Raw genomic sequence first — 21,893 nt, 5'->3', positions numbered from 1 at the left:
CAAGTTTTATTTGTGGTCTCATCTATGGGATGACCTCTCGAATCTTATTATACTTGGAACAGTAGTAGTTCTAGTAGATTCTAAAATTGTATAAGTGTAGTGAAGTAATTGGTAACTTCATCTTCTTTTAAAACTTATACCCAGTAAGTAATTACCTTACACATGATAAAGGATTCTAGTAAGTATCCATTTAGATACTTGTATTATTGTTATCACTATATATTATCTTACGAGCTGTAAGGCTCACTCTTGCTTTATTTCTTCATCACACAACAACAGTTAGGAAAGATGGCCAGACTCCAGCAGACCCAGCGCAAGCACGTGGGAAGCGTCCCGCGTCTTCCCATTGATGTTGTAGCTTCTATAGCTGCAGAGGTAGATCTATTGGTAGATCAGGCATTCTACTTTTGAGAATCAATTATGTATAATTATAACTTGTGGCAGATAATGGCAATTAACTGTAAATTTATCAAGTAATCATTTTGGGTTGTAATAACTTTCAATTGTGGATTCAAGGACTTGTACTTATTTCAATTTCATCTCTGAGACTATAACGGGTTGTGGTGTGTGTTAGTGTGGGGTCACAGCATAAGGTTATTTATTATTAATTAAGTGAAGTGATAATGTGGAAAGAAAGACCGTGACGACCCGGATCCCTGACCCCGGATCTGGGGGTGTTACACTTAGGACACATCTCTTTCAATCTCCCACTTGTACTAAAAAGAATCACTCTGGTATCTAATACCCATCTTGTCTTTATGACGATCAAAGTGACTTTGAGAAAGTGGCTTTGTGAGTGGGTCTGCTACGTTGTTATGTGTGTCAACTCTCTTGACATCTCCTCTTTCAATACAATACAAAAAATGTTACCGCGCTCCCACTAACCTTTTTGTAGACACATGGTTCATCTATGTTTTTGATAAAACCAAACTCTTTGATTTTCTCATCAAAACGGATGTTCCATCTACGAGAAGCTTGCTTTAAACCATATATGGTTCACAACAGCTTACACACTAGGTGTTCATTTCCCTTGGAAAGAAAACCCTCTGGTTGTGTCATATACACTTCCTCTTCAAGTTTCCCATTGAGGAAGGCCGTTTTCACGTCCATTTGCCAGATCTAATAGTCGTAGTAAGCAGCAATCACAAGCAAAATCCGAATTGATTTTAACAGGGCTACAGGCAAAAAAGTTTCATCAAAGTCAATCCCTTGCCTTTGTCTGAATCCTTTCGCCACGAGCCTGGCCTTATAGGTCTCCACCTGCCCATCTGCTCCAATCTTTCTTTTGTATACCCACTTGTACCCAATAGGCTTAACACCTTCAGGCGCCTCAACCAGAGTCCATACTTGGTTAGCATACATAGATTTCATTTCGGATTTCATGGCACTATGCCATTTCTCTGAGTCAACATTACTCATATCCTCATTATAGGTCACAGGGTCATCATCATCAATGATTGACAACTCATTGTCATTCTTAATGACAAGGCCATAATACCTCTCAGGTTGGCGAGACACTCTCCCTGACCTACGAATGGGCTGTTCCACAGAAGGTTGTTCAGTCTGAACAGGTGTTTCCACTTGATCCGTAGTAGTTTGTGCTTCTTGAACTTCATCAAGTTTAATTTTGCTCCCACTGTTTCCTTCAAGGATAAACTGTTTTCCAAAAAGGTAGCATGTCTGGAGACAAACACCCAATGATCGGTGTAAAATTAATAATCTAAAGTCTCTTTAGGATATCCCACAAAATTACATTTTGTAGATCGAGATTCCAGCTTATCTGGGTCAACTTTCTTGACATAAGCTGGACATTCCCAAATCTTAACGTGTTTAAGACTCGGTTTCCTTTCTTTCCATATCACATATGGAGTTTGAGGAACATATTTGGAAGGCACATTATTCAGTAAATATGCTGAGGTTTCCAATGCATAACCCCACAGGAATACTGGAAGATTCATATAGCTCATCATGGACCGAACCATGTCTAACAAAGTTCGATTTCTCCTTTCAGATACCTCATTCAACTGTGAAGTATATGGAGGAGTCCACTGGGAGAATATACCATTTTCTTTGAGATAAGCTAGAAACTCTCCATTCAAGTATTCACCACCTCGATCTGATCGAAGAGTTATAATACTATGTTTGGTTTGTTTCTCCACTTCATACTTATATTCTTTGAACTTTTCAAAGGCTTCAGACTTGTGTTTCATCAAATACACATATCTGAATCTAGATCGATCATCTATGAAAGAAATGAAGTATGAAAATCCACCCATGGCTTGCGTAGACATTGGTCCACATACATCTGTGTGTACCAATCCTAGCATATTTGCAGCCCTCTCTCCATGTCCACTAAATGGAGATTTGGTCATTTTACCCAATAGACAAGACTCGCATGTAGGATATGATTCAAAATCAAAGGGGTCAAGTAACCCTTCTTTATGCAATGTCCGTAGTCTATTTTCACTAATATGACCAAGTCCGCAGTGCCACAAGAAAGTGAGATTTTCATCATCCCTTTTTCTTTTATTAGTATGTTCAATTTGTAGTAAATTATGCTCTACGTCACATATATACAGACCATTGTTTAAAATACCACCTCCATAAAGAACGTTATCTCTAAGAATTGAACATTTATTATTCTGAATAACAAACAAAAATCCAGCCAAGTCTAACATGGAATAGAAATAATATTCCTCACAATCGAGGGAACAAAATAACAATTATTTAGAACAATAGTCTTGCCCGTAGGCATATGTAAATGAAATGATCCTACAGCTTCAGCAGCAACTCTTGCTCAATTTCCCATCCGTAGAATCATCTCCTCTTCTTTAAGAGTCCTACTTCTCCTTAGTCCCTGTAACGAATTGCAAATATGAGAACCACAGGCGGTATCTAATACCCAAGTAGAAATTTGACTTAGTGACATATTAACTTCGATCATGAACATACCTGAATCAGAAGTGGTACTCTCACTACCCTTCTTCTTCTTCAATTCTACAAGGTAAACCTTGTAGTTCCTCTTCCAGTGCCCCACCTTGTTACAGTGAAAGCAAACAGCTTTGCTCTTGGGGTCTTCAGCTTTTGGTGGAACCGGATTTTTCTCACCTACTTTCTTCTTCTTGGAAGGGTTCTTCTTCATTTTCTTAGGATTGGAACCTTCACCAATTAGAAGAACAGAACTCTTCTTAAGGGGAAAATTTGATTCCGCAGTCTTCAACATGTTGTGGAGTTCAGGCAGGCTGACATCCAGCTTATTCATGTGAAAGTTCATAACAAACTGCGAGAACGAACTCGGAAGTGATTGCAAGACCAAGTCTTGGCTCAGCTCCCCATCCATGGCAAAACCAAGTTGTCCAAGGTGTTCAATCAAATTGATCATCTTAAGTACATGGTCATTCACAGATGATTCCTCAGACATCCTACAACCGAACAGCTTCTTCGATATCTCATATCGAGCTGTCCTCCCTGCCACATCATACAACTCTTGTAGATGCATAAGGAAAGTGTGAACATCCATATGCTCATGTTGCTTCTGTAGCTCAATGTTCATGAAGCTAGCATGATGCATTGAGCAATATTTGCAACATGAGCATATGGATAACATGATGTATTGAGCAACATTTGCATCATCTATCCACTTACGATACACAACATGTTCATCATTATGTGCATCGCTAGCAGATTCAATAGGCTTAGGTGAGTCAAGCACATATTCCAGCTTCTCAACCCTGAGAACAATTCTCAAGTTTCGAAGCCAGTCAGCAAAATTAGGACCAGTCAACTTGTGAGCATATAGTATACTCCGGAGTGATAGTGTAGAAGACATAACGAATATAGTAAATCTGTAAATGATAAACACATAACAACACTTAGCAAATATTCAATTTTATTTCAAAACACTATATGAATCGGGTCTTTATTCATAAGTGGCTCCCACTAGTTTATCTAATTTATACAACCCCTAAGTGAAAATTAAGCATTCATAATGCTAGTGGATCCTACATTTCATCACACAACCTCGGCTGTAGCACGAAACATCATGTGATGTTCAATAGGCAGACAACTCTTGTCAATTACATCTTATGTTATTCCCTAATAAAACTTTAGCCTCTTGAATAATTGAGTCACGGCTGTAGCACGACAAACTCAATATTCTAAGTCAAGTCTAACCCAACATTTCGTACAATTGAATCAGTCTCCAACGGCCCACGACTGTAGCACGTAACGACCTTTAGATTCTAATTCAATGAACACATCTCTATGTAATAAACAAGTATTTCTTATTTCGAAATCAAAGCCCTCGGCTGTAGCACGAAACGACAATGATTTAAAAATAAGAACTACTTTCTACCATGTTGGAAGGCTTTGACCGACACAAGCCCGTTGTGTCATTGGCCAATTACTACTTGATGTTATTTAATTTTAGAGGGATTATATTATGTTACAATCATAATTATATTATAAAGAGATTCTTTCTTTTAAATTAAATATTTCAAATTAATAATCGATAATCAGATGATTCCCAGATCGGGGGGAGCATTGTCAAGAGGCGTCACTTAATACCCCTTTCTTACAGATAGAAATCTGCTTTTGACAGAATCATCCTTTCTCTCAATATTGAAAATTCATATTTAATTACATATTTCATAAACACAAGAATCTTATGATTGTATTCATAATATTATTGTTAAGGCAAAAAACGATTCCTATTCTAGATTTTCTAGAGCACGCCTTATATTGATTTAAGTACACCTAAATCTATCATCGCATGGTAAACATAGGCATATATTTCATATATAAAATTAAATAAACAAGTAAATGTAAAGTGCAATAAAATAAATGTGTTTGGTTATGGCCCCATCCTATGTGATCTTTATCAAGCTCATGATAAAGATCAAGGTCAATCTAATATGGTGATGGAAATAAATACAACTACTTATTACATAAGTCTTCTTCTTTGTTTAGACTTCTTGTATGCCTCGTCTTCTTCTTTGTATAACCTCTATTGGATAGACTTATTGAGTCTTCAATTACATTACATGATTGAAAGTAAAACTAATCTAATGAACTTACAAGAATAACTCGAGTTACATTCGAGATTTATGATTACAAAGATTGACGACATGCAAGTCGTATTTAAAACCAAAACCAAAACCATTACACTAAGGTCGAAAGGCCATAACCATCCACCATGCTCATACAACACATAAAAGCATGTTAAAAAACATAATTTGATCTTAACATATCATATTATCCATGATCTAATCATAAAAAAAATATGACAAAAATCAGAAAAATCAGAATCAAATCAGAAAAACAAGAATCACTGTTTACGGACAGTAAACGACGTCAAACGCCTTACAGACGAGTCGTTGATAGCTTGACTATCAGTTTCGTTCAGACGCTCGTTTACCTATGGAATAGGATATTCGTTTGCGTAAATCGGACACCAGGCCCAGATTTTAGCAAATCTGCAGCAGCCAATTCAGAATCCGTATCTAATAAGATTCTCATAATTAGAACAAACATAAATCATGTATATAACAGTATATATACAGATTACATAATCATCTTATGATTATACAACTCACATGAATATCATATATTCAAAACCATACATATATAAGCATATTATATCAACATCAAATCATGGCGAATCACGTACATGCTCATATATCGAAAACAGTTAAACACATAAACGAATTAAAAACTTTTCGCAAGTAGCTCTGATGCCATTGAAGGGTTTTTAGCACATAAACGCAACGAAAACGTAAATTTAAATCTTTAAAAAAAACCGAAACCCTCCGCAGGATCCATGCGAAAAATAATATTTAATTCGTAGTTCAGTATGTTTAACTTAAGAAGCTTTACGTTAATGAAAAGATGGAGGTCTTTAATAGTGATCCAAGAACGATGAACGGAAATCCCTAGCAGCTGCTCCTCAAGTGTGAAGCACTCCACCGGTATCCACCAAGAGTACAATGTGATGGAGGAGGAAGAGGTTGAGAGAATTAGTTGCCTCCCTCTTGTTCTACCTTAGAATTAGGGTTAATTATTAGGGTTGAGGCAAATAGGGTTTATAATAGTATATTTATAGGCAAAATTTTCAGCTGAAAATTTTCCATAAAATATTATTATTATTAACCCTTTAATTGATTATTCTTATTAACCAATTAACTAATAATTAAAACACCTTTTAATCATTAATCTCTTTTCTAAACACTTTAGAAAAATAATTCTCTAACTTGATTTAATTTCCAAAATTAAATTCTTAATTAATAATATTAAGAATTAATTAAATCTCATTTAATTAATTATTAAATCTGCTAATTAATTATTTATTTCACAAATAAATAATTACCAGTCATTATTAATTAATTCCTCCACCATTAAATCATTCTCTTTTATGGTCTGACCCTGTAGGTTCAATATTAAGCCGATAGTAGAAATAAATAATAATAAAACTATTTTATCATTATTTATATAAATTCTCTAATTCATTGAATATGATTAATTAATAAATTAATCATATTTATTCTACATCGTGAGGGATACTTCTCAGCATATCGTGACTATCCGGATAATACGAATTCACTGCTTAGAATACCAAGAACCTATTCAGTGAGTAGTTATCGTACAATCAATTCCTTCTACCCTGCAATGTCACGATTAAATACAAGGCATGGAACTTGTGTCAAGCCTATCTTATTTAATCATTTGCTTTCCCATTCACTATGCTTAGTTCTATTTAATATAAATTAGAAACTCCTTTCTAATTTCATTCACTCTGGCCAGAGATTCCTGAACTAGCATAAGTGGATCAGCATTGAACATTCTCTTCCTTCACTGGAAGGGGTAGATGCTTTATTAATCATACACTATCTTCGTGTACAAATTCTTATACCCAGTAGAGCCATTATAATTGTCCCTGGAGACTAAGATCTAAACCAAAGCATAGTTCAGTGTACACAAGATGACTATGATGACCTCAAGTCTAAGGATACTTGTACAACTATCACTATGTGAACAACTGCTGACACGTGAGTGAACTACATCAGTTGTTCCGCTGTGTGAGTCATGTTCAGTGAACTTATTCTATAATAAGCACCTACATACTAGCTATATTATCACCACACAAATGTCTATGAGAATATACAGCCTTCATAATGAAGCAAGCATAGTATGTACCGATCTTTGCGGATTACTAATTACCAGTTAGTAATCCTACGACTAGGGAATATTTAAGTTTAGAGTTATCATCTTTTAGGTCTCATTATTATGATCTCATCATAATCCATAAAAAGCTTTACTCTAAACTATGGTATATCTTATTTAAACACTTAAATAGATAAAGTCCGCAATAAAACCAAAACAAGTCTTTTATTAATATCAATGAAATCAAAACAGATTACATAAAAGTTATTCCTAAATCATCATACATGATTGGACTCAGGACATATCTCTTTCAGACTCCTCCTCATCATTCTTCTCCTCATCATTCCTTTCCTCATGAGTGAAAAATGAAGTATAGAGGAAGAAGTGTTGGGATCAAGAATGCGATCCCCCTGCATAGGAGAGTCAAACAGAGCGTCAATGTTATCCTCAAGATCTGGCTGCCAAGGAATAATGAAGTCCTTGGCCTCTGATAACTGTATTTTATATCTACTTGTAACACTTTATTTCAGGCTTAAATTGGTATTTTGGACTCAAGTATCGGGTATGTTTGATGTGTTTTTGTGTTACTACATTGCAGGGCTCTATTTAGAGGAGGAAAGGGCTTTACAAGGATTTTATTCTGATAAGAGATCATATTTTGAAGTCTATGCCATTCTAAAGTTGTAGATAATCTTGTTAGCTTCACGTGGGCAGTTGAATCGCCTAATTCTGACGAGCAGAACTCAAGATACGGCCAAAAGATTAATTGTCAGAAAATCGTCTAATCCTGATTTTAGTACAAATTGATGATTTTAAGAGCCCAGGTCCACTTGGGGCCTATATAAACCAATAAAAAGATGTTTTTAACAACAAGGAGGAAAGGGAGAGCATTGAGAAGACCTAGAGAGCACAAGACGGCTACGGAGAAGAAGACTTTTGAATTCTTCAATATAGTTGTACTTCAGATGCTTGTTTTCGATTTGTCTTTGAACCCTAGTACTCTTGTTTTGTTTATTATCATATTTTTATTGGAACCCATGGTGACGATGAGTTCGATTATGAACTAATCGTTTTCATGGGGTTTTAACGGATTTATTTATGGATTTCAATAGTTAATTGTTTTATGATCCTTGGTGTGTGGTGATTTATGATTTCCTAGTTTGGTTGTGCTTGTTCGTCTTTAATGCTTACTGTTAGGACAAAAACACGTGCTAAAATTACACGGAAGTATACGCATTCGCAAGTAGTATAAAATATAAATCAGATTCGTACCCACAGAGACTCTTTTTGGTTAACTTAATATTATGCACCTATGTAGCAATAGTATAGTTATCGCTCAATGCTAAGACAATAACAAGTTGAGATGTTTATAACTAAGATTAAACTAATATGCTATTAACTAAGAATAAAAGTGATTGAATTAACTATATGAGACAAACATGGGATTCTAACTTTATTAAATACTTCATTCAAAGTCATTGTTCTTAACCTTAGCATGCAATGGTGATGACAACTAATCAGATAACACGAAACTAGTAAACGCCAACTTTCGTTGTACGAATACCCTACTACCAGACATCCACAAAAGAGATAGAAGCTGAATAGACACCAATTATATTGAGACCCTATATGTCTATAGAATTTGACAACATAAAGGTTTAATGAACAAGTTATCTATCATGATTACATAGGGCAAGTACGATGGTTAAAATTACCTAGGAAACATGCATAATAAATACATGAACCTATGCTAGCATGGCAAGTTCTAAACCTTTATATTCACTGTCGCTTCAATAGAGATTAACATGCTATCTTATATGTTATCTATACACATAAGACGAATAAGCACAGCCAATACTAGGATATCAATCAATCACCACACACCAAGGTATCAAAACAATCAAGTATAGAAATCCATAAGTAAATCCGTTAGAACCCCATGCCAATGATTAGTTCATAACCGAACTCATCGTTACTATGGGTTCCGATGAAAGCATGGTAAATAACTAGGTCTTTATAAACTGAATAATAATCAAAAGTACGTTAACAAGAGTATTAGGTCCAAATAACAAAGAAAACAAGCATCCAAGATTACAAGTTAAGTAAAGAATCACAAGTGAAAACAAGATCTTCTCTCCCTTCATTGTATTGTGCTATTAGGTCTTCTTGCTGCTATCTCCTTCCTCTTCTTTATGAAAACCTTCTTTTAGAAGTCTTTAAATAACAGCCCAACATATCAGGAGTCCAATAAATCAATCTTCTAATAGAATCAGGATTCTGAAATCCCGACCCAGCGCAACCGCCCCGCATACCAGCGCGGGCACGCTCGCTTCCTCTCAAATGGGCGCGGCCGTTCCCAAGAGTAGCGCGGCCACCCTATGCTTCTGGAAAAACTGGATTTTTCTGCTTTCTTGACCTTCTTGTGCTATTTTCTTGTGTGCAATCGACCGAAGTTCTATCCTAACACTCTTTTAAGCATAAAACAAGCAATATCCATTCTTTCTTTCGAATATGGCCTGAAATGCAAAAAACTATAAAAACACATCAAAAACACAAACAACTTGAGTACAGAACACCAATTCGAGCTTTTACGAAGTTTTCTAAGTGGATATAAATGCCACTTATCAGTGGCTAACATCTAATATTGTTTGTTAATCTCTGTTGAAGCGACAGTGAATATAGAGGTTTAGAACTTTCCATGCTAGTATAGGTTTATGTATGAATTGACATGCATAATTCATGGGTAATTTTAACCATCTTATTCACCCTATATAATCACCATAGATAACTTGCTCTACAACCGTTATGTTTTTAATCTTTATAGATATATAGAGACTAAGCATAATTGGAGTCTATTCAACTTCTATCTTAATTGTGGATATTTGATAGTAGGGTATATGTATAACGAAAGTTAGCGTATACTAGTTTCGTGTTATCTGATTAGTTGTCATCACCATCACATGCTAGGGTAAAAGACGTAACTTTGAATGAAGTATTTAATGAAGTTAGAATCCCATATTTATTCTCATATAAGTAATTCAATCTTAATTCTCTTAGTTAATGCTATTCAGTATAATCTCTTAATTAAATTAAACCTCAATTTGTTATTTGTCTTAGCATTGAATGATAACCATACATTGTTACATAAGTGCATAATATGAACTTAACCTAAACCCGTCCCTGCATGAACGAACTTGACTTATATCTTACACTACTTGTGATCACGTGAGCTTGCGTGTATTTTTGCGTGTGTTTTAGTGCGAACAAGTTTTTGGCGCCGCTGCCGGGGACTCGATGTTAAATTTAGTTTATGTGCTTGTCATCAGTGGTCGTTAAAGTTCACTGACTCGGATTATTTTCTTGCAAGGTTTACTTTAGTCGTGTGTTTCAGGTACTCTAGTTTTTATTGCAATGGGAGAACCAGCAGCAGATATAAAAGTTTTGATGGATTATTCTCAACCGAAAATCAATGACATTTAGTCTAGCATTGTCAGACCAGCCTTTGCTGATAATACCTTTGAAATAAAATCTAGCACGATTCAAGGGGTACATAATTCAGTCCCGTTTGGGGGTTCTCCAACAAAAGATCCCAATACGCACATTAGGGATTTCATAGAGATCTGTGACACCTTCAAGTTCAATGGTGTGTTTGAGGATGCGGTGAAACTGAGACTGTTCCCATTCTCTCTAAGGAAGAAGGCTAAGAGCTGGTTATACTCTCTACCAGCTAGTTCGATTTCTACTTGGGAAGATCTTGCTCAAAAGTTTCTCACTAAATTATTCCCTATGGCGAAGACAGCTGCAATCAGGAATGCTCTTACTCAATTTGTGCAGCAATAGGGAGAATCTCTATGTGAAGCTTGGGAGCGCTACAAGGAGATGCTTAGGAAGTCTCCTCATCATGGAATTCCTGATTGGATGATCATCAATTACTTCTGTAACGGTTTGAGAGCACAGTCAAGACCCATTTTTGATGCAGCATCAGGTGGATAATTAGGGGCAAAGAGCTATGAGGAAGCTTATGATCTAATTGAACTGATGGTTTCTAATGAATATCAGTATCCAACCCAGAGATTGCCATAGGGTAAGGTAGTAGAAGTTCTTGAAGTGGATACAGCTACGACTATCACTGCTCAACTAAAGGTGTTGTCTATGAAGATCGATTTTCTGGCCAACTATGATGTTAATCAGATAACCAATGTTTGTGAGCTGTGTGCAGGTTCGGATGCGACGGAGCAATGCACTATATCTAGTGAATCAGCTCAGTTTGTGAGCAACTTTGAGAGATCGCAGCAACCAGATCCAGACACTTATCATCTTGACAACTGAAATCATCCTAACTTCAGCTGGAGCAACAATCAAAATGTGATGCAATAACTGTTCCAGCAATTTGGAAAGAAGCATTTAATTATCCTGGTTTTTAGCAACAATTTGCAACAAGGTAACAGTTTCAGCCAATAAAAATGCAAAAGTAAACTCATGGAGGTGCAGGTTAGTCTTCGAATGAAAAATATGAATTGGAGGAGTTGAGGCTTATGTGCAAAAACCAGGCTCATATATGCAAAAGCCAGGTTGTTTCTATTAGGACTCTGGAGAACCAAATAGGGCAAATTACTAACGTCTTATTAAATCGACAACTAGGAACACTTCCTAGCAATACAGGAGCCAATCCATGTGAGAGGGAAGTCAAAGAACAGGTAAAGGCAATCACTTTGAGGTCTGGAAAAGTCACAAGCCCCCAAATTCAGCAAGACGAAGAGTCTGAAAATTCTGTCCAGAATGCAAGTGCGTCTGCACCCTTGCCAATTCCAGAAAATGAGATTATGGCTGAAAAGGTTGTGTAGAAGGATGCCGAGGTGGAACCAAAGAAGAAAGCTGTTGAAAATAATCCTCCTGAGGGTAATATAGGGGAGAAACAAGTCTATCCACCTCCGCCATATCCTAAAAGACTTCAGAAGTAGAAGTTTGACAAGCAGTTTGCCAAGTTTCTGGAAGTTTTCAAGAAGTTGCACATCAACATACCTTTTGCAGAAGCTGTATAACAAATGCAGAGCTATGCGAAGTTCATGAAAGGTATTCTCTCACAGAAGGTGAAGCTTGAGGAGTTGGAAACTGTTGCTCTAACGGAGGAGTGTAGTGCAGTTCTGTAACAGAAATTGCCTCTGAAGCTTAAAGATCTTGGAAGTTTCACTATTCCATGCACTATTGGGAACTTTTCTTTCGACAATTGATCGTGTGATTTGGGTTCTAGCATCAATCTGATTCCCTTGTCTATCTTCAAGAAGCTTGGAATACTAGCTGATCGTTCCATCGCTTATCCGTACGGAATAGTGGAGGATGTCTTGGTTAAGGTGGAAAAACTCATTTTCCTTGCTGATTTTATAATTCTGGACTTTGAGGAAGATAAGAAGATTCCCATTATCTTAGGGAGACCATTCTTAGCTACTGGCCGAACTCTGATCGATGTGCAGAAGGGAGAGCTTACAATGAGGATTCTAGATCAAGAGGTCACCTTTAATGTGTTCAATGAAACAAAATTCCCAACTGATAAAAATGAATGCTTTAAAGTAGAGATGGTCAATTCTCTAGTGAATTCGGAACTTCAGCAAGTGCTAAGGTCAGATACTTTAGAGAGAGCCTTGACGGGGTAATCTGATAGTGAAGATAGAGAAGGGGCAGAGCAACTGCAATATTTGAATGCTTCCACCCGTGGAAGAGAAAGTTGGATTTTCCGTTCGAGTCTCTTAACCTATCTATTGAAGAAGCTCCCACACTTGAGCTCAACCCACTGCCAGATCACTTGAGTTATGCATTCTTAGGTGCACCCCATGATAAGGGGTTGGGATATATTTTTGATGATATAGAGAGTGGCCATACTGATCCTTCCGTGCCTATATAGGGTTCTTCTCATGTGCAGCAGGTAGTTAATATGACTGGTGTTGGTGATAAGCACTACAGGCGATTGACAAGGCATATGGAGGCCATGCACGACATTCACCATCATTTTGCTGCAGATTTGACACAGGCTTTGGGCACTATTTTCTGGGCCACTGGTGTCGAGGTCGATTGGCCTGTATGTGGAGCTGATTCTGTTTACCCGCCGCCTAATACTCCGCCCGAGGAGGGTGATCCTCCCGATGACTAGGTATGCCTTGAATCCTTATTATTACCTTCAATAAGGACATTGAAAATTTTAAGTTTAAGGGTGATAATGTAAGGATTAGTTTGTGTTGTGTCTATATAGATTCATGTAGCATGTTTAGTGTATTTCATTCGTATTTTTGCATAATTGTTCATATAGGTCATATTTTTTTTCATTTTTTTTTGTGTAAATATGTGAGTCCATGTAGTTACATTTACATGTATATAATATGATCCCTTAGGTTGAGTTGTTTCTGATTGATTGGTTGATGTTGATGTGAGTGTAGTGATGACGAATAGAGGGATGTTTAAGTCTTAATGAATTGATTTACATCCCTAGGAAAACAAATTCACAAATCTTATATGTTGCTTTTTATCTAGATTATGATCATACTTGTTTATTTTTTGAGATTTAATCACTTGGTTATATTTAGAATTTTTTCTATTCTTGTAATGACGTAAAAACACTGATTTTTATAATGGAGAAAAACTTGGATTTTATTGCTAGTTGTGAATAAGGCTAGGCGTCAAATGGCTAGTAGCCGTCTTATATTTTATGAGTAGTCTAGGGTTGAATGAGATGGAGCGAAACTCACTCATTCAGGAATTAAAAAAAAACAAAAAGAAAAAAAAAGAAAAAAAAATATATGTTATGCATAATTGGCCAAGAGTGAGCTCTTTAATAATCGAGTTATTAAGTTCTAGGGGACTTTGTGCCTAGTGACCTAAGGCTTTTATAGTCTGGGATCCGCTAACCTAACACTCGTTACATGGGTATTACTGTATAAGTCTTTTGGGACCTCATTCATTGCACAGTCAAATAAGCATCTCTGTTATGTGTTCAATAATAGAATGAATCCTTGTATAACTTTAGTAAAATGAAAGTGTTGTGAGTCATTATGTGTTTATCGTCTATTCTGTTTATAAACTTATGATTGTTTTGATGATAGATAAGTTATGGTTATTGATCTAGTATCGAAAATATATCCCTTAAGCATCCACAAAAGCATGTTTCTGGTTTGTAAGTTGGTTTATGGGGTTTATTCGAACTCTATTAAAAGTCATTGTATTCTTAGAGGCATTAGCTTGTTGGTTGGTTATAGTTATTCTGAGGGGATCGACAGCAATATCATTTAGTTGTATTTTCACGTAGTTCCATTCATGCATTAGTTTTGTTTTGTAGTTTTGAGTCTGTTTATGCTTAAGGACAAGCATCGATTCAAGTTTGGGGGTGTGATAAGTGAATTTTGTATCTACTTGGAACGCTTCATTTCAGGAAATTGGTGTTTTGGACTCAAGTATCTGGTATGTTTGATGTGTTTTTGGGTTATTGCATTGCAGGGCTCTAGTTGGAGGAGGAAAGGGCTTTGTAAGGATATTATGCTGATAAGAGATCATATTTTGAAGTCTAGGCCATTCTCAAGTTGTAGAGAATCTTGTTAGCTTCATGTGGGCAGTTGAATCGCCTAATTCTTACGAGCAGAACTCAAGATACGACCAAAAGAAGAATTGTCAAAAAATCACCAAAAGTCCAGCGTGCCCGCCCCCCAGAAACCAGTAAAATGAGTCGGCTACTAGCCATTTGACACCTAGCCACAATAACAAGCAATGAAATCCATTTTTTCTAATTTTTAAATATCCATGTTATTTTATCATTAAGAGAATATCCTAAATTCTAAATATAAACATGTGATTAAACCTCAACAAACAAACAAAACATGATCATGATCTAGCACGTAAGCAACCTATAAGACTTAGTGAATTTAGTGGCTTCTAACATGCATATCAACTCGATAAGACTTAACATTCCTAATATGACATCACCACACTAGCATCAATATCACAAATCAGTTGGAAAAGTAAACTAAGGGATCATGATATAATGCACATGCATGAACTATATGGCAACAACGATCATGTAAAATAAAAAAAACTAACTACTACATGGCAAATATGTAACTATATGAACTAAACTATAATGAATATGCAAACTATATGAGACATACACAAATATATATTCCTTAACTACTACCCCCAAACTTAAATTATTCACTGTCCTCAATGAAGGTAATAGTAAGGAATCAGGCATACCTACTCGGAATCAGGATCATCACCCTCAACGGGTGGTGTGTCAGCAGTTTCTGGAGGTGGGTACACAGAGTCCTCACCGAATACTGGCCACTGGATATCAACTCCTGTGGATCTGAATGCAGTCCCCAATGCCTGGGTGAGATCCTGTGCAAATCGACTATGGACAAGCGCCTATACTACGTTGAACTTAAACTAGCACTATCATGTGCTTCCTCCTCCTGCTACTGCTACGACCGCGAAGGACCAGCCTTCTCACCCAACTGAGCTCCCCATGCTGCTCTGCTCGCCTGGGTTGTACCACCAGCATACATTTGATCCGCTAGATGGCCACCCGATAAGTGGTCATAAGAATAACCAAGACTTTTCGGATCAGGCTTACCTCCTCCTCACTCCTGCATAACTGTTATCGTCGAACTATCAATCAGGGCACTCGGAAGTGCAGATGCTCGTGTGTGGACCAATAAACTCCAACCGCCACACACAACTTCGTCACAATGGACGCATAGGGAATAGACCCCGTAGTACTGCCTCGCAGAAACCTTAAGATACCCTGATGAATTACCATCCCGAGATCCACATAGTCTCCCTGAAAAATCCCCCACAATAACCGTGCACGCTCCACAGTAACATCATGCACGTGAGAAGATGGCATGATATTTGCACAAATAAAGGAATTCCATTCACGTGCAAATATGTTCATGTACGAAGCAGGGAAAGTGGCATACTCTTTCGTGCCCTTCTTGAACTTCCAGTGAGTCTCAGGCAAACACAGTGTAGTAACGATCAAATCCAAGTTAAAATATCCCCCGTCCTCTAATTCCAATTATCCTGATCTGGCCTCCTCTCGGGCTGCTCAATCACCCTCCGAATTGCCTCAGCACTATACTACACCATCAACCCCCTCACCACAGTAAAACTATTTTTCTTCGCTTTCGCATTCGCGTAAAAATCACGAACCACACTCATGGGCACATCAGTGGGTGTCTCGCAAAAAGCAACCCAACCCATCTCCAAAATCATCTCCAATAACTTACCATCCCTTTCTGATGGCATAAAACCTCTCTTCTTGGCTATAGGCTTCGAAAGCAGCCTCGTATACTCCGCCTCAGCCTCCGGAGTTGAAAACCTAGGCCTCACACCGCCAACGCTGGAAGAATCGGTGGTGCTGCTGCTAACTTGAGTTCTTTGTCTTTTGGGTGCCATTGAGATTGAATAAGTTGAGAGAAAAGATAATTGTATAAGAGAGATTTGTGTTTGAGAATTTTTGAAGTGATGGAGAAGTTTGTGTATAAGTGTATGTATATATAGGAATTTTGGAGAGAATTCATTATGGAAAAGAATTGGGAATTGATTATGGGAATAATGGGGGTGTTTGAAATTGATTTGGAATAGAAATTGTGGGAAGTGGAGGAGGGAAATCCGGGTAGGAATTGATTTTGTATTCAAAGTCCCGATTTTTTGTTTATTTTGCTGTCTTTTTTTCGACTACAGGGATGCAGCGCGGGCGCGCCGTGTTACTGGAAAACCAGCGCGGCCGCTCCACATACCAGCGCGAGCGCGCGCACTTACTGGAAAATGAGCATGGCCGCCCCGCTGCTCAGCGCGGGCGCGTCGTGCTTCTGTAGTTGGCGCTTCATTTTTTTCTTTTTCTGATTTTTTTTGTGTTTTTCTCCTTGCTTTCTTCTTCCTCTACCTACTAATGTACAACAAACTTTGGTTGCCTCCCAAGAAGTGCCAGCTTTACATCCCTAGCTTGACGTAGAATCCCGAGATCAAGTGGATAATAGAATGGTACTAACCACCTCACGGTTTGTCGTATCCCCATGGTAATTCTTCAACCTTTGTCCATTCACCTTGAATGCCTGGCCTGGATCATTCTCAAAAATCTCCACCGCTCCATGTGGAAACACAGTTTTGACAAAGAACGACCCTGGCCACCTCGACTTCAACTTTCCAGGAAAAAGATGGAAACGAGAGTTAAAAAAGAACTTGTTGTCCCGACAAAAATGATTTGAGCACTAGACCCTTATTGTGCCACCTCTTGACTTTCTCCTTATACATTTTGTTATTCTCGTATGCTTGAAGCCGAAACTCATCGAGTTCATTCAATTGAAGCATTCTTTGCTTACCAGCTGCATCCATATCAAGGTTCAACTTCTTCAAAGACCAATATGCTTTATGCTTGAGCTCCACAGACAAATGAAATCCTTTCCCATAAACCAATTGAAATGGCGACATACCTAGCGGAGTTTTATATGTTGTTCTATACGCCCAAACAGCTTCATCCAGCTTGAAAGACCAATCCTTCCTTGATGGACACATAACTTTCTATAGAATACGCTTGATCTCCCTGTTAGATACCTCAGCTTGACCATTAGTCTGAGGATGGTAGGCTGTAGCAATTTGATGATTCACATTATATCTCTGCATCATAGCAGTGAACTTGCGATTGCAGAAATGCGATCCCTCGTCACTGATTATGACTCTTGGAGTCCCAAACCTTGTGAATATCTGCTTATGAAGAAAATTAAGCACTACCTTAACTTCATTTTTTGGCAAAGCCTTGACTTAAACCCATTTTGAGACATAATCAACCGCCAACAAGATATACTGATTATTGCAAGATGAGACAAATGGCCCCATGAAGTCAATTCCCTAAACATCAAAGACTTCAACCTCGAGAAATATATTAAGAGGCATCTCATCCCTCTTAGACATATTTCCCACACGCTGGCATCGATCACACTTCAAAACAAATTGATGCCCATCCTTAAACAATGTAGGCCAGAAAAAATCTCGCTTGAAGGATATGAGCTGTCATGTTTTCTCCACCATAGTGGCCTCCTTAAACAGTCGAATGGCAATCTCGCAAGATCCCCCCCCATTTCGCTGTATGGAATACATCTCCTGATGATTTGGTCAGCTCCTTGCCTAAACAGAAATGGCTCATCCCACATGTACCACTTCACCTCATGAAGAAACTTCTTCCTTTGAGTAGAAGACAAGTATGGAGGCATAATATTTCTTACAAGATAGTTCACAATGTCTGCGAACCACAGTTCTTCCTCCTGCACCCCAAACAACTGCTCATTGGTAAAAGACTCATTTATCAATGTCTTATCCTGCGAAGTTGCACTTGGATCTTCCAAATGAGAAAGATGATCAGCGACTATATTTTCAGTACCCTTTCTGTCCTTGATCTCCAACTCAAATTCCTGAAGTAAAAGAACCCATCGAATCGGTCTAGGTTTCGAGTCCTTCTTTGAGACGAGATATCGAATAGTAGCGTGATTAGTGAAAACTGTCACCTTCGTTCCCAGCAAATAAGATCGAAACTTCTCAAAACCGTAGACAATGGCTAAAAGTTCTTTTCAGTAGTGGTATAATTTAGTTGAGCACCATTGAGGGGTCTTACTAGCATAGTAGACCACATGAAATATGTTGTTATTTCTCTGCCCAAGAACTTCTCCAACTGCATAGTCACTTGCATCGCACCTCATTTCAAAAGGTTCATCCCAATTAGGTGCAGTTATGACAGGTGTCGTGATTAAAATATTCTTTAAGATCTCAAAAGCAGCTAGGCACTCATCATCAAACTTGAACGGGGCATCTTTCTCTAGAAGATTGCACAAGGGTTTAGAGATTTTAGATAAGTCCTTGATAAATCGCCGATAGAAACCCGCATGACCAAGAAAGCTGCGAACTCCCATAACAGATATTGGTGGAGGAAGGTTTTCGATAACCCTCACCTTGGCTTTCTTCACTTCAAGACCTTTACTAGAGACCTTGTGCCCAATAATAATGCCATATCGCACCATAAAATGACATTTTTCCCAGTTAAGAACCATATTGGTCTCAACACACCTTTTAAGAACGGCGCCAAGATTCTTCAAGCATTCATCAAAAAAATCATCAAACATAGAGAAATCGTCCATAAACACCTCCACATTCTGACCAATCATGTTAGGAAAGATAGCCATAATGCATCTCTGAAATGTGGGAGGTGCACCACACAAACCAAAAGAAACTCTTCTGAAGGCAAAAGTACCAAACGGACAAGTGAAGGTATTCTTTTCCTGATCTTCTAGCAAAATACAAATCTGATTATAACCCGAATAACCATCCAGAAGACAGTAGTACTCATGCCCAGCCAACCTGTCAAGCATCTGATCAATAAATGAAAGAGGGAAGTTATCCTTCCTTGTGGCCTTTCTCAGTTTCCTGTAATCCATGCAAACTCTCCACCCCGTGACTGTTCGAGTAGGAATGAGCTCATTCTTTTCATTAGCAATAATCGTGATACCTCCTTTCTTTGGCACACACTGCACTGGACTCACCCAAGAACTATCAGAAATGGGGTAGATGATCCCTGCATCTAGCCATTTGAGGATTTCTTTCTTCACAACTTCTTTCATGATCGGATTAAACCTTCTTTATTGCTCAACAGTAGGCTTGCTACCTTCCTCTAGCAGAATTTTATGCATACAATAAGAAGGGCTGATTCCCTTGATATCTGCTATAGTCCATCCAATTGCCGACTTGAACTCTCTCAGAATTCTTAAGAGATTTTCCTCATCACTACCTGAAAGGTCAGATGCAATAATAACAGGCAAAGTAGATGCATCACCTAAAAAAGCATACCTTAAGTGTTCAGGCAATGGTTTAAGCTCAAGTGTAGGAGCTTCCTCAATAGATGGCTTGAGGCGCTTTGGAGATTTGTTCAACTCCTCCAATCCAAGAGATTCAAAAGGCATATCTAGCCTTTGCTTCCAATGAGAATCATTCAAATACTGCAACTGTTCATCACCTTTATCATCTTCACTATTTGAATTTCCCAATAAGGCCTTCTCTAAGGCATCAGACCTTAGCAGTTTATCAAGTTATTAAGTAACCACAGAATCGACCAACTCCACTTTTAAGCACTCCTCATTTTCAGTCGGGAATTTCATGGCATTAAAAACATTGAACGTCACATCCTGATCTAGCACTCGCATAGTAAGCTCACCCTTCTGCACATCAATCAAGGTTCCGCCAGTAGCCAAGAATGGTCTTCCAATGATTATGGGAATCTTCTTATCCTCCTCAAAATCAAGAATTACAAAATCAACAGGAAAGATGAGTTTATCCACCTTGACCAAGACATCCTCCACAATGCCTCGAGAATATGTAATAGAACGATCGGCCAACTGCAAGGTCATATAAGTAGGCTTTGGATATGGTAAGTCCAACTTCTTGAAGATTGACAAGGGAATCAGATTGATGCTAGCTCATAAGTCACATAAGCATTTGTCAAATGACACTTTTCTAATGGTATAAGGAATAGTGAAGCTTCCAGGATCTTTAAGATTCGGAGGCAACTTCTGTTGCAGCACAGCACTGCATTCCTCCGTGAGAGAAAATGTCTCTAAGTCATCAAGCTTCACTTTCCGAGAGAGAATACCTTTCATAAACTTCACATAACTGGGCATTTGTTCAAGAGCTTCAGCGAAAGGTATATTGATATGAAGTTTCTTGAACACCTCCAAAAACTTCTCAAACTGCTTATCCAACTTTTTCTTCTACAACCTCTTAGGAAAAAGAGGTGGAGGATAGACCCGCTTCTCCCCAGTATTACCCTTAGGAGGAGTGTGTTCCACAGTAGTCTTCCTTGGTTCCACTTCTGCTTTCTTCTGTACTTCTTCTTGGCCACAGCTTCTTCTTCCGAAACTTGAGATTTTTCAGGATTTTCAACCATCCCAGACCTCAATGTAATTGTCTTAACCTACTCCTTAGCTTCCCTATTTCCTGGTACTTCAGTGTCACTAGGGAGTGTACCAGGTTGACGATTTAGCAAAGTATTGGAAATTTGCCCAATTTGATCTTCCAAGGTCTTGATAGACACCGCTTGGCTCTTACACATGAGCCTCAACTCCTCCAATTCAGATTTTTCATTAGATTGAGGTAACTGCTGAAGTTGGAGTTGTTTCCTTGATGCATATTGCGGCTGTTGAAAACTAGAAGGGTTGTATTGCTTTGCTGCATATGGCTGATAAGGCTGTTGTACAGCATTCTGAGTGTTACTCCAGCTGAAGTTAGGATGATTGCGTTTGTTGGGATGATAGGGGGCTGGTACTGGTTGCTGCGACCTCTGAAGGTTGCTCACAAACTAAGCCAATTCACTAGAAATAACACACTGCTTTGTCTCATGGGCACCAGCACAAAGGTCACAAACACTAGTGATTTAATTAACGCATTAATTATCAAAAGAATCCACCTTCATCGTCAAAGCCTTAAGCTGAGCAGCTATAGAGGTAGCTGCATGTAACTCCAGAATTCTTGCTACCTTGCCTTGAGGTAGTCTCTGAGTTGGGTTCTGGTATTCATTGGCATCCATTAGCTCAATGAATTCATAATCTTCATCATAGCTTTTAGCCCATAAGGCTCCTCCTAATGCTGCATCAAGTATGGGTCTAGAAGTAGCACCCAATCTATTATAAAAGCAGTTAATGATCATCCGGTCAGGC

At 38.1% G+C, this 21,893-nt stretch overlaps 1 non-coding gene across 1 annotated transcript; it reads right to left on the bottom strand.

The window, feature by feature from the left end:
- Nucleotides 1-10,959: 10,959 nt before the first annotated feature.
- Nucleotides 10,960-11,066, bottom strand: LOC141723198 (small nucleolar RNA R71). Its single transcript, XR_012576186.1, has one exon. It is a non-coding gene; the product is annotated as a small nucleolar RNA R71 (small nucleolar RNA).
- Between the last annotated feature and the right edge of the window lie 10,827 nt (nt 11,067-21,893).

This window comes from Apium graveolens, chromosome 4 (assembly GCF_009905375.1).
Source record: "Apium graveolens cultivar Ventura chromosome 4, ASM990537v1, whole genome shotgun sequence".
Lineage (NCBI taxonomy): Eukaryota > Viridiplantae > Streptophyta > Magnoliopsida > Apiales > Apiaceae > Apium > Apium graveolens.
The sequence above is the reverse complement of the archived record's forward strand: the minus strand, read 5'-3'. Positions and strand labels throughout refer to the sequence as shown.